Source organism: Equus przewalskii, chromosome 4, assembly GCF_037783145.1.
Source record: "Equus przewalskii isolate Varuska chromosome 4, EquPr2, whole genome shotgun sequence".
Classification (NCBI taxonomy): Eukaryota; Metazoa; Chordata; class Mammalia; order Perissodactyla; family Equidae; genus Equus; species Equus przewalskii.
In genome coordinates this window covers 74,803,745-74,816,870 of record NC_091834.1, presented here as the reverse complement: position 1 = coordinate 74,816,870, position 13,126 = coordinate 74,803,745, and the positions used below count along the sequence as shown (strand labels likewise).

General features: G+C 38.2%; 1 long non-coding RNA gene across 1 annotated transcript; it reads right to left on the bottom strand.

Moving 5' to 3' along the window:
* Nucleotides 1–2,035: 2,035 nt before the first annotated feature.
* Nucleotides 2,036–5,388, bottom strand: LOC139082894 (uncharacterized). Its single transcript, XR_011539238.1, has 2 exons — nt 5,190–5,388; nt 2,036–2,564 (listed from the first exon to the last, which is right to left on the bottom strand). It is a non-coding gene; the product is annotated as an uncharacterized lncRNA (long non-coding RNA).
* Between the last annotated feature and the right edge of the window lie 7,738 nt (nt 5,389–13,126).

Below are 13,126 nucleotides of genomic sequence, written 5' to 3'. Positions count from 1 at the left end.
TTTCTACAATCCTGGCCACACCCTCCAGGCATCCACACCTGGGGATCCAGGAGCAGAGGCTCTTTCATTCTCCCTTTCCTCACAATAAGTACCCTCCCCAATAGTGAGGACAGAGCTAACTTGCCTTTTTTTGGCAAGCTTGACTCTGCATTGTGCACTGATTTAGTATTTATTTAAAGTATGCAGGTATTTATTTACTTATACAGGTATTTATTAAACTTGTATTATGCACAAGGCACCATGCTGGCACTGGAGAATAAAACTGTGCAATCTTGCCATAGCAAAGTTAACCACCTGTCCCAAAGTGTTTTTCTGAATTTCTTCCAAGGATCAGCAGGCGACCTGTGGGATTATTCCAGAGTTCTCCAGACAAGAATGCAGATTAGGCCTCAATGGGAAGCTGGATATGCCCTCATAGACCTTTGCAGCTACTGAACAGTTTGTCCATGAGCTCTCTCTCTAAGAGACAAAAAGTAGGTACTGTCTTCCATTAGTAGACCCTAAAGGATGGCAGATGGAAACACTGTTGATATGCAAATATTCTCCAGCCAATGGTAAGGATTTCCCAAGCCCTTTCTTTGCTGTGTAAATGCTTTCAGCCAACCTTCCCCAGAACACAAAATGTAAATGGCACAAGGAAAATAGGGTTGCATGGCCAAATAAACTGGGAAACGTCGTATATGATACTCCACTCTTAGAGAGTTGAAAATGCACCTTTGCATGTTAAAGGCTCTGAGAAATCCTGCAGTAACCTATAACATCCCAGTAAATCGACTGAAAAACTACTCATATTTGTCAATCCAAGCCCTTTGTTAGTACACCTTTCCAGACTTTGGGCTACCTTAGACAGAATCACGTCGACATTAGCAAAGAGTATTAAAAATCAGTGACAGAGCCACAAGCCTGAATCTTGGTATTGCTGGAAAACATGAGTTTTATCCCACGCTGAGCATTCCATTTTTCTGAGATTTTCCGCAGTCTGAGATTCAGTGGGAGGGTACAGCAGGGCTCATAGACTCTCCAAAGAGGAAATTGTAACTAGGAAGTAGTTCTCTGAGTGTGTGGTCAACTCCCTCTCATTAGAAATTAGTCTAAACTTTCCAATGACTCAAAATCCAGGAGTGAGATGGGACTTCTGAAAGACTTGTACCCTCTCTGAGCCTCCCATTTCTTAGAACCTCCTTCACAAGGATTGTATAAGGAACAAAAGGAGAATTATATATACAAAGCATCTGGCACATAGTGTGAAAAAAAAGAAAGAGTTGATTCAAAGAGGTGAAACATTAAAAAAACTGAAAACCACAGGAATTAATATTAAGCTGGAGAACAACTTCCAGAACAATGAGGCGAGGAGCTCTGCGGACTGACTCCCTAGTCAAACAACCTTTACTGGTAAAAATTATCAAACAACCATTTACACTGTCTGGAAATTGTCCTAATGGCAATACAGCAAATGAAGAAACATCTATTCAAGAAGATACAGTAAATCTTAGTAAGAACAGCAAAAGTCCACAGCACTTCAGCCACGATCTGCTCCCTCTCCCCTCCCCTAGCTCCGTGTGACAGAAGCTTTACTCTAGGAGGTTGTGGCCAAGAAGGTGGGCTTCCCTTTCCCCAAGTTCACAGTCTAAGGCTACAGCATGTCTCTGGGGGTGCATGCCAACAGTATTTCTCATTCTCCCACTCTGCAGCTCTGTGTTACAGAGGCTAGATTCCAGATGAGTGCAGCGAAGAGGTCCGGGGCTCCCTTCTTCTACGCAGTCCCCATTGCAGGGCAGAGGCTCATCCCAGGGGTGGCAGGACAGGAACACTGGGGCCCCAATCATCCTCACACTAGCTCATTCATAAGGTGGAAGTTCTATGACAGGAGAGGCAAGCTTAGAAGATTAGAGTCTGCTACCCCCACCCAACACCCTGCTATAATGCATGGGTGTCACTCCAAGAGAAGTGGGAAACTGTGCTTGCCCCCAGCTCTGGAGCAGTGGCTCAGAGATTTTGCCCTGGTGGAGAGGCACACCATAAGGACAGAGAACTCTTTTCAAAGGAATTGACTTTTTATTTGGAACAGTGTGGGGGAAGCTGAAGCCAGAAGATGCTCTCAGAAACAGCAGAGAGGTAGGTGGTAAGCAATTGAGAGCAGGCTTGTGGCTCCATGACAACAACAAGCTAAACCACTAGGCCAGCTAGTTTACTGGAGACAACCAGGGAAAAAGACAGCTAAGAACAAATAAAATAGAACTAATAAATCTAAACGTGTCTCCAGCTGGTAGCATAATTGCACAGAGAGGAATTATTCCAAATGACTTTAAAGCACAGTAATTTGCCTGCATCTCTCTAGTGGAATATACCCCAAAGATAAAAAGAACTGCAAGGGAAAACAGAAAAAAGTAAATTAAGTATTTTTCAGTCATCGTAGTGTTGGGGTTGCATTGTACTGTTATTTTGAAACTGGAATGGGACAGAACAAGCTCCTGCTGTGGGCTCCCAAGGAGGAAGGAAGCCATGTCTGTGCAAGGACATTCTGGTTCCTGCTCTGCCTCCTCGAGGACACTGGAGCATCCGACCTAAACGGGAGATAAGAGGAAATAAACATAAAAATTGCTTACTACAAGAGGATTGCCTATGATCACAAATTTGTTTACGTGGCTTTTCCTTTAGAATGTTAATAAGCCCCTGGTCTCTGCCGCCAGTGAAGAGGCAGAGGAGGAGAGAGATGGTTGTTTTGAAAGCTGTCTTGTTTTCACTAGCTTAGAGAATTCTAACAAAAATGATGAGCAAGCGATCAACAGTGGCCAAATATACTGACTTTTTTACTATGTAATTTAATTTAATTTACTTTCCAGCCTAATTACGATATAATTGACGTACAACATTGTAGAATTTTAAGGAGCACAATGTGTTGATTTAATACACACATATCACAAAATGATTACCACTGTAGTGTTAGCTAACACCTCCATCATGTCACATAATTACCATTTCTTTCTTGTGGTGAGAACATATAAGATCTAACCTCTTAGCAACTTTCAAGTACATAACACCGTGCTAACTATAATCATCAAGCTGCACATTAGATCCCCAGAACTTATTTGTCTTATAACTTGGAGTTTATACCCTTTGACTGCCATCCTCCCATTTTCTCCACCCCTGGTCCCCGGGAGCCACCATTCTACTCTCTGTGTTGATCTTTTTCTTTTTAATAAAACAGAGAAAGATTATTTTTTAATATTACAATTGTTGGTATACTACAACTTTACTTTCATAGGAACGAATTGCAAGGTAGATTTCTGCGATTTCTTTTGTTTTTTGGGGGGGTTTTTTGCATTTGTGCCAATACTTGACAATCAAAATATAATTCCGTTTTAGTTCCATTTATCAGCATATCTGTCATTGCTGCTAACTAAAGACCATTCCATCTATTATTCTGTCAGTGTCAAAGGTGAATGGGGAAAAACATAGCTAAAGAGTTGTTTGTACTCCAAAACTATTCCAGGCTTAATTTCCAATATTCACAACAGCTTAAAGAGAAAATGTCTTGGAGATTCATTTAAGTTGCTGTGTGAGGCTCTGTGCTCATTTTGGTGGTTGGCATATATATTCTTTTGGGACATCCATTATCGAAACAACAGAACAAAATTTCCACAACGGGGATATTCTTGAAGATCAATCTGTACTTTCCGTACTTTGATGAATGGAAGATGTATTCTAAATTGTCTTAACTTTTTTTCTTTTTGAGGAAGATTAGCCCTGAGCTAACATCTGCCCCCAATCCTCCTTTTTTGCTGAGGAAGACTGGCCCTGAGCTAACATCCGTGCCCATCTTCCTCTACTTTGCATGTGGGATGCCTGCCACAGCATGGCTTGACAAGTGGTGCATAGGTCCGCACCAGGGATCTGAACCAGCAAACCCCAGGCCACTGAAGCAGAATGTGCAAACTTAACCACTATGCCACCGGGCCGGCCTCTGTCTTAACTTTTTATCCAAGTAACTATTTAGCATTATTGCTGCAACAATTCATTTTGCTACATGAAATTAAAGGCTAGTGTTAGCATATTCGTGTAAATAAAAATTTTTGACCACTTTTCCCAATGCACTATATCATTTTACTAGAGAAACTGAGTTGTTAAAAAAAGAGTGTTCCTACTATAAAAAATTAAGAATGAACCCCAAACTTCTGCTAAGAATTCTCCATCTGAAAAACTAGACAGATATTGATTTTCCAGTTCCCTGTCAACTGACAGATAGTGGCTCGGGTCTCTTTGGCTTTACACAATGGGAGCAGCTTACAATTTCCAACCTATTGATTTGGAGTTCTCATGCCCCAACGTATTTGTCGTGAATTTACAGGTATTTTTCATTGTATCTTTTAATAGGGAATTGCAATTGTCCACACCTGTTTTAACAGGCCAAACAGGTTTTTATATTGAGCTCTTTAAACCTTATTCTAAATTGGCTTCCACATAGTATTTGTGGTTCTTTCTTTAGCAAACTACTAAAATATTTACATTGGGGGTTTTGTTAGCCTTTCACTCTAAGACATAGCAATTTCCCAACCCTGGAAGGTCCCTGGTTACTGGAAGGATATGTACTTGTTTCAAGGTTTAGCTTTTTTTCTCATAATGAGGAAGAACAAAGTGAAAAGTCTGAGAAATAAATGAAGAAACTGTGTGTTAACTGGGAGTGGGTGTCAACTGAGAAAAACTCCAAAACTCAGGAGCTGCATATAGAAAACAAATTGAAACAGAGAGTCTGTGGGCAAAATAGTTTATTGTAAAAAACGGAAAAGAAGAGGAAAGAAGATCTGATATCAGGAAAAGCCAAGTGTTAGCAAGAGCAATGAAGCCTGGGTGACCAACATTGATTTTCCCTTCTTGTTTCAGTGTTTTTCTTCTTAAAGTGGGTTTTCAGAATTAGGGCTTCTTTTGCCACATTTAGTTTGCCCTCGACATTTCCTACTTTTGCATAGTTCTCTTTTTTTTGACTCAAAATGAACTAGAGAGACTTCCGGTTCTGATTTGACACATAAGGAGCTTAGAAGTCACCGCTCCAAGATAACAATAAGTTAAAGTTGAGCAAACTGAAAAAAAACAACCCTTCTTAGATTTATCAGAGAAGTAACGTCACAGGGCAAACTGCTGACTCCAAAATTGGAGAGACAGACAGGTGGGCACAGAGAATCACAGCTTACCTGAGTAGAAACCACCAAGCAGAAACCTCCTTAGGAACCAGTTCCGGGGCAGGAAACTCTGAACTGTGACTGATGAATTGCTAGAGCCTCAGTGTGGACAAGCCTTAGAGATGAAACTCCAGGGACCCAGTCATCAGGGGATGTGGGGCCCACATTGTCATGAGTTTTACCTCCAGGAGCTCTAACAGGTACTCACAGTAAAGATTGGTGAAAATTCTCTCATACGTCCGCATACTCTTCCACAGAGAAAGAGGAAGAGTAAATATTTTGAAAAACACCAGAGCATTCTGTTCTTCTTACCAAAGCCTACCCTCAGGAGAAACTGTTTTACCAGAGCCCAACCTACCTGTAGAAAAGGAAATACCCAACTCTAGCTCACTCTAGCCATCCTGTTCCACCTAAGTGGGGGGTGGGGGGACTGAGAAGCACCAGTGACATTCACAGTTCAGGGGCACAGGTTCACCAGAAGACTGAGGCCTCATCATAGGACTACAGAACACTTGCTTTGCCCCGCACATTATAACTACACAAGTAAAGGCCTAATTACCACAGTTCTTTTTACCCAGTGCATCATGTCTATCTTTCAATAAAAAAATTACAAGCCATGCTAAAAGGCAAAAAAAACACAGTCTGAAAAGACTGAACAAGCGTCAGAACCAGACTCAGATATGCCAGGAATGTTGGAATCATCAGACCAGAATTGTATAAAGACTATGATCAATATCTTGACAGCTCTAATGAAAAAAGTAGACAAGATGCAAGAACAGATGAATAATGTAAGCAGAAAGATGGAAATTCTAATAAAGAAACAAAAATAAAAGAGATCAAAAACACTGCAAAAGAAATGAAGAATGCTTTCAATGGGTTCATTAGTAGAGTGGACATGGTTGAGGAAAGAGTCTCTGAGCTTGAGGAGATGACAATAGAAACATCCAAACTAAAAAGCAAAGAGAAAAAAGATTGGAGGCTAAAAACCCAGAATATCCAAGAATTGTGGAACAACTACAAAAGGTGTAATATACCCATAATGTGAATACCAGAAAAAGAAGAGAGAAAGAAACCAAAGAAATATTTGAGGCAATAATGACTGATAAGTTCCCCCAAATTAATGTCAGACACCAAACCACAGATCCAGGAAGTTCAGAGAACACCAAGCAGGATAAATGCAAAAAGAAAGAAAAAAGAAAAATTTACCTGGGTATTTAATATTCAAACTGCGTAAAATCTAAGATAAAGAAAAAAACTTGAAAGAAGCCAGAGTAAAAAATTGCATTATCAATTGAGGAGAAAAGATAAGAATTACATCTGACTACTCAGAAACCACACACACAAGAAGAGTGGAGTGAAATATTTAAAGTGTTGAGAGAAAAGAATCCATCAACCTAGAATTCAGTACCCTGCTAAATTATCCTACAAAAGTAAAGGAGAAATAAAGATAATCTCAGACAAACAAAAATTGAGAGAATTTTTTGCCAGTAGACCTACCTTGCAAGAAATGTTAAAAGAAGTTCATCAGATGGGGCTGGCCCCGTGGCCGAGTGGTTAAGTTCGCGCGCTCCGCTGCAGGTGGCCCAGTGTTTCGTTGGTTCGAATCCTGGGCACGGACATGGCACTGCTCGTCAGACCACGCTGAGGCAGCGTCCCACATGCCACAACTAGAAGGACCCACAACGAAGAATATACAACTATGTACTGGGGGGCTTTGGGGAGAAAAAGGAAAAAAAAAAATAAAGAAATAAAATCTTTAAAAAAAAAAAAAAGAAGTTCATCAGAGAGAAGAAAAATGATATGTCAGAAACTCAGATCTACATAAAGAAAGGAAGAGCATCAGAGAATGAAAAAGTAAAGGTAAAGGAAAAACTTTTATTTTTCCTATTCTTAATTGATCTAATAGATTACAGCTGGTTCAAAAAACAATAGCAACAATATATTTGATTATGTATACTTTGTATATAAATATGCTTATATATGCTTATGTATAAATGAAATGAATGACAGCAATGATACAAGGAACAACAGGGAGGAATTAGAAATATTTTATTATTATAAGATACTGACACTACCATGCAGTGGTGTAGTGTTTAAAGGAGACCGGGATTAGTTGTAAACATATGTTGCAAATTCTAAGGCAACCACTAAAAAAAAAAAAAAGAAGAAGAAGAAGTATAATTGATATGCTAAGAAAGGAGAAAAAAACAAAATTATATAAAATGCTCAATTAAAGCCACAAAAGGGAAAAAAAGTCTGGAAGAGAAAAATAGGAACAAAGAATAAGGGCAACAAATAGAAAACAGTAGAAAATCTGATAGATATTAACTAAACTATATCAGCAATCACTTTAAATTTCAATGGTATAAACACCAACTAAAATACAGAGATTTTCAGGGCCGACCCCGTGGCCAAGTGGTTGAGTTCACGCGCTCCGCTTCGGTGGCCCAGGGTTTCACCAGTTCAAATCCTGGGTGTGGACATGGCACCGCTCATCAAGCCATGCTGAGGCGCCGTGCCACATGCCACAACTAGAAGGACCCACAACTAAAAATACACAACTATGTACTAGGGGGCTTTGGGAGAAAAAGGAAAAAAATCTTAAAAAAAAAAAATACAGAGATTTTCAGAGTGGATCAACAAATAAGACCCAACTATATGTTGTCTACAAGAAACTAACTTTAAATATAAAGTCACACATTGATTAAAAGTAAAAGTTTGGCAGGGCCAGTCCAGTGGCATAGTGGTTAAGTTCACATGCTCTGATTTGGCAGCCTGGGGTTCACCAGTTCAGATCCCAGGCATGGACCTACACACTGCTTATCAAGCCACGCTATGGCAGGTGTCCCACTATAAAGTAGAGGAAGATGGGCATGGATGTTAGCTCAGGGCTAATCTTCCTACAAAAAAGAAAAAAAAAGGGAAAAGCATGGAGAAAATTAGAACATGCTAACAGTAATCAACAGAAAGTGAGAGTACCTATATTAATTTCAGACAGAGCTGATTTCAGAGCAAGAAAGTTATTAGGGATAAAGAGGAGCACTCCATAATTATAAAGAGGTCAATACTCCAAGACAACATGCAATTCTTAATGTGCATGCACCTAACAACAGAGGTGCATGTACACACAAACTACATAACGCAAAACCTGACAGAACTGCGACGAGAAACTGCAATAAATAAATCTGCTATTCTAGTTGGAGACTTTAATACCCTTCCATCATAAATGGATGGATTCAGTAGATAGAAAATCAGTAAGAACAGAGTTGAACTCAACAGCACCATTAAACAATTGGATATAACTGACATCTATAGACTACTTCATCCAATAACAACAGAACACACATTCTTCTCAACCTCACATGGAACATTCACCAAGGTAGATCACATTCCGGGCCATAGAACACCCTAACAAATTTAAAAGAATAGGAATCACATAATGTCTGCTCAGACCACAACAGAATTAAACTAGAAATCAACAACAGAAAGGTAGCTGGAAAAATCCCAGAATACTTAGAGATTAAACATTATATTTTTAAATAACATATATGTCAAAGAGGAAATCTCAACAGAAATAAAAAAACTACTTTGAACTAAATAAACATAAGAATGCAACTTACCAAAATGTGCAGCATGCAACAAAAGAAGTTCTTAGACAGAAATTTATAGCATTGAATGAACATGTTAGAAAGGAAGAAAAATCTATACTCAATTATCTAAGCTTCTAACTTAGAAAACTGGAAAAAGAAGTGCAAATTAAATCCAAATCAGGCAGAAGAAAAGAAATAAATATTAAAGCAGAAATCAATGAAATTTAAAACAGGAAATCAATAGAGAAAATCAACAAAACAAAATTTGGTGGTTTAAAAAGATAATAAAATAGATAAGCCTCTAACTAGGCTAAGAAAACAAGAGAGAGGACATATCAGAAATGAAAGAAGAGAAATCATTAGTGATCCCATGGACATTAAAAGGATAATAAAGGAATACTATGAAAAACTCTATGCCCACAAATTTGATAACCTAGAAGAAATGAACCAATTCCTTGGAAGACACAATCTGCTAAAACTCACACAAGAAGAAATAGACAATAGTTAAGATGGGTTCACTGGTAAATTCTACCAAATATGGAAGGAAGAAATTCTACCAATTCCCTACAATCTCTTTCAGAAGATAGAAGCAAAGGAGACACTTTCTAACTCATTCTTTGAAGCCAGCATTACCCTAATACTAAAATTGACAAAGGCATTACAAGAAGAGAAAATTACAGAGCAATGTCTCTCGCGAACATAGATGCAAAATCCTCAACAAAATATTAGCAAGTCAAATCTAACAATGTATAAAAAGGATTATACATCATGACCAAGTGTGATTTATCCTAAGTATGCAAGGCTTGTTCAGCATTTGAAAATCAATTAATGCAATCCATCACAAAGAAAAACCACAGGATCAAATCAATAGATGTAGAAAAGCATGTGACAAAACCCAATACCAATTTCTAAGAAAAACTCTCAGCAAAGCAAGAATAGAGGGGAACTTCCTCAACTTGAAAAAGAATAGCTAGAAAAACTCTTCAGCTAACATACTTAATGGTAAGAAACTTGAAACTTTGCCACTAAGATCAAGAGCAAAGCAACAATGTCCCCTTTTAACTGCTCTTGCAGCATCCTACTGGAAGTCCTAGCTAATGCAATTAAACAAGAAAAGGAAATGAAAGGTATAGAGATTGAGAAGGAAGAAATAAAACTGTGTTTGTTCATAGATGACATGATAATTTATGTAGAAAATCCAAAAGATTGACCAAAAAAAAAAAAAAAACCCCTCCGAAACTAAAAAGTGATGATAGCAAGGATGCAGGATACAAGGTTAATAAACAAAAATCAATCACTTTCCTATTTCTAGCAACGAACAAGTGGAATTTGAAGTTAAAAACACATTACTTGAGCACTCTCCAAAAATGAAATACTTAGACATGCAGCTAACAAAATATATACAAGATCTATACGAGGAAAACTACAAAACTCTGATGAATGAAATAAAAAAAGAACTAAATAAATGGAGATATTCCATGTTCATGGGTACGAAGACTCAATATTGTCAAGATGTCAGTACTTCCCAACTTGACCTGTGATTCAACAAAATCCCAATCAAAATCCCAGCAAGATATTTTGTGGATATCAACAAACTGATCCAAAAGTTTATATGGAGAGTATAATGACTCGGAATACCCAACTCAATATGGAGGGAGAAGAACAAAGTCCAAGAACCGACACTATCCAACTTTAAGATTTTCTATAAAGTGACAGTAACCAAGAGAATGTATTATTAGCAAAAGAACACAGAGCCCAGAAATAGACCCACGTAAGTACAGTCAACTGATCTGTGACAAAAGAGGAAAGACAATATAATGGAGAAAAAGATAGTCTTTTCAACAAATAGTGCTGGAACACCTGAGCATCCTCATGCTAAAAATGAATCAAGACACACACCTTATACCCTTCACAAAAATTAACTCAAAATGGATCATAGAGCCAAATGTAAAATGCAAAACTTGTAGAGGATAACATAGAAAACCTAGATGACCTTGGTTATGGTGATGACCTTTTATATACAACACCAAAGGCATGAGCCACAAAAGAAAAATTGATAAACTAGACTTCCTTAAAATTAAAAACTTCTGCTCTGCAAAAGATAATGACAAGAGAATGAGAAGACAAGCCACAGACTAGGAGAAAATATTTGCAGAAGACACATCGGATGAAGAAAATATACAAAAGAATTCTTACAACTCCCCAATAAGAAATGAACAACTCAATTAAAAAATGTGCAAAAGACCTGAGCAGACACCTCACCAAAGGAGATATACAGATGGCAAATAAGCATATGAAAAGATAGTCAACATCATATGTGATCAGGGAAACAGAAATTAGAACAACAATGAGGGGCCAGCCCCATGGCCGAGTGGTTGAGTTCACGCACTCCGCTTGGGTGGCCCAGGGTGTTGCTGGTTCAAATCCTGGGCATGGACACGGCACTGCTCATCAGGTCATGTTGAGGTGGCATCCCATATAGCACAATCAGAGGCACTCACAACTAGAATACACAACTATGTACTGGAGGGCTTTGGGTAGAAGAAGAAAAAAAGAAAGATTGGCAACAGATGTTAGTGCAGGTGCCAATATTAAAAAAAAACACACAATGCAATACCACCACACATCTATTAGAATGGCCAAATTCCCAAACACTGATAACACCAAATGCTGACAAGAATGCAGAGAAACAGGAACATTCATTCACTACTGGAGGGAACGCAAAATAGGTTAGCCTCTTTGGAAGACGGTTTGGTGGTGTCTTACAAAACTAAATATACTCTTGCCATGAGACCCAGCAACTGTGCTCCTTGGTATTTAGCCAAAGAAGCTCAAAACTTAACGTCTACACAAATACCTGGACATGGATGTTTATTAGCAGCTTTATTCATAATTTCCAAAACTTGGAAGCAACAAAGATGTCCTTCTGTAGATGAATGGATAAATAAACTGTGGTACATCAAGACAATGGAATATTATTCTGCACAAAAAAGAAATGAGGTAACAAGTCATAAAAGCCGTGGTTTTCACATCTCAAGGAGGAACTTAAGTTTATATTACTAACTAAAAGAAGCCAATCTGGAAAGGCTACATACTGTATGCTTCCAATTATGTGACATTCTGGAAAAGGCCAAACTATGGAGACAACAAAAAGATCCATGGTTGCCATTGATTAGTCGGGAGAAAGGGATGAATTGGGTTCACCAAGAGTGAAACTTTATATAAACCATGGACTTTGGGTGACAAAGATTGTATCAAATGTACCACTCTGCTGTGGGATGTTGCCAGAGAGGGAGGCCGTGTATGTGTGGGAGGAGGGAGTTCGTGAGAATTCTGTACTTTCTGCTTAATTTTGCTGTGATCTTAAAAATGCCCTAAAAAATGAAAGTTATTAATTTTTTAAAAAATGAACTAGAATAACTCGAATAGAGCATGCTCTGAGACTGCCCTCTTGGGGTCACATGTGAAAACAAACCTCTCCAAATGGGAAAAACAGGGTTGGAGGACTTGACATTCAGTAGGCATCTACTGTCCATCTAGCACACACTGACACCTGCGTTTTTGAAGAAGAAACTTTGCAAGGAAGAAAAGGGGACCAAAGAAGCCTCATCAATTAAAAATAGAGATTCGGACAAAGAAAAGCCCCCTAGGTTCCAGTGTCGAAATACTATTTCCCTTGATGAGATTTGCTCACTTATCAAGAGCTTTCAGACAGCTATCACTATTTCAATAAGCGTTCAAATAAACAAATGGACCCTTGTGGAATATATATCTCTTTTTATTCCATAAGCCACCATTTTAAAACAAAAATAACCTCAAAAGTGTCCTAACTCATGAAAGCCTACACACAAAAAGATATTTGTACACCCATGTTCAAAAAAGCATTATTCAGCATAGTCAAAAAAGGAAGCAACCTAAGTGTCCATTGACAAATGGATAAACAAAATGTGGTATATACACACAACAGAATATTATTCAGTCTTAAAAAGGAAGAAAATTCCAACATATGCTACAACACGGATGAACCTTGAAGACATCTTGCTAAGTGAAATAAGCTTTTTGTATTTGTCACAAAAGGACAAATACTATATTATTCCACTCATATGAAGACTTAGAGTAGTCAAATTCATAGAAACAGATGGTAGAATGGTGGTTGCCAGGGGCTAGGGGCAGGGAAGAACAGAGAGTTTTTGTTTAACGGCTATAGAGTTTCAGTTTTGCAAGACAAAAAAAGTTCTGTGGGTGGATGGTGATAATGATTGCACAACAATGTGAATGTAGTTAAAGCGATGAATTGTACACTTAAAAATAGTTAAAATGGTAAATTTTAAGTTACGTACATTTTACCACAATCTAAAA